We start from the raw sequence: 984 nt of genomic DNA on the forward strand, positions 1-984 counted from the left end.
TAAATAAAACCATTGACAAAATTACTGAGTTGTAACGATTGTCTGATATCTTTAGGCTGAGGCATGACAAAGGCCCGTATTCTCAAGTCGGGTCTAACTTAGACCGTGGTCTACTGTGCTAAAATTATGTGGTGCCAAAAATGATAATTAAAAATAAATTGTTTATATTGTATATTTCTTATGTTTAATATTTTGTTGCATGTTGCTTTCAAAACGAGGAAAAAATACTTCGGTTATCATTCCAAGACACGTATGAACATTTCGGCTGCCATATAAGTCAATAAATTGAACGTGTACTGTCAGATATTTGTGCTCCAATTGGCTCTCCATAGTTAAACCGATACTTCAAACCGGGGTTTAATTTAAACCCGAGTTCAGAATACGGGCCAATGATATGAATTTGCCCTTCTTTATCAAGTACTAGAACGACTAGAACATGATGAAAGTCAAAGATAAATACAAAGAGGTAGAAAGAGAGAGAGAGAACGAGGCAGAGATCAAGGGAAAGAGAAAGAAAGAGGAAGATAAATAGAGGGGCATCGAGAATGACAAGGCGATAAAAGGAGAGGAGAGGGGAAAACAGATAGAAAGAGAGAGATAAAAAGGAGGGAGAGAGACGACTAATAATAATAATAATAGCCAATTTTTATAAAGCGCTTTTCCCATAATGGCTCAAAGCGCGTTACGGTATATTATTACCCCTATCATTGGATTCATTTCAATCCTGTACGAAAAGTGCACAATTTTCACTCACTGTGGAGCATTCCTTTCTTTCAAGCATGCCATAGGTAATACAATTGCCATATACGCATTGTAGTTGTATTTGCGATGCAGTGCTTTGATTGACAAGTCACAAAATGGTGATATACACACGTTAGTGAAATGCAAATGAGTCTGTCGATGATGTCCCTCACTCACTATTTCTCTTGTTTTTGTTTTTTTTTAATTATTCAATGTTTCGTGTGTTTTTAACAGATTTGACAA

This window comes from Lytechinus variegatus, chromosome 8, assembly GCF_018143015.1.
Source record: "Lytechinus variegatus isolate NC3 chromosome 8, Lvar_3.0, whole genome shotgun sequence".
NCBI lineage: Eukaryota > Metazoa > Echinodermata > Echinoidea > Temnopleuroida > Toxopneustidae > Lytechinus > Lytechinus variegatus.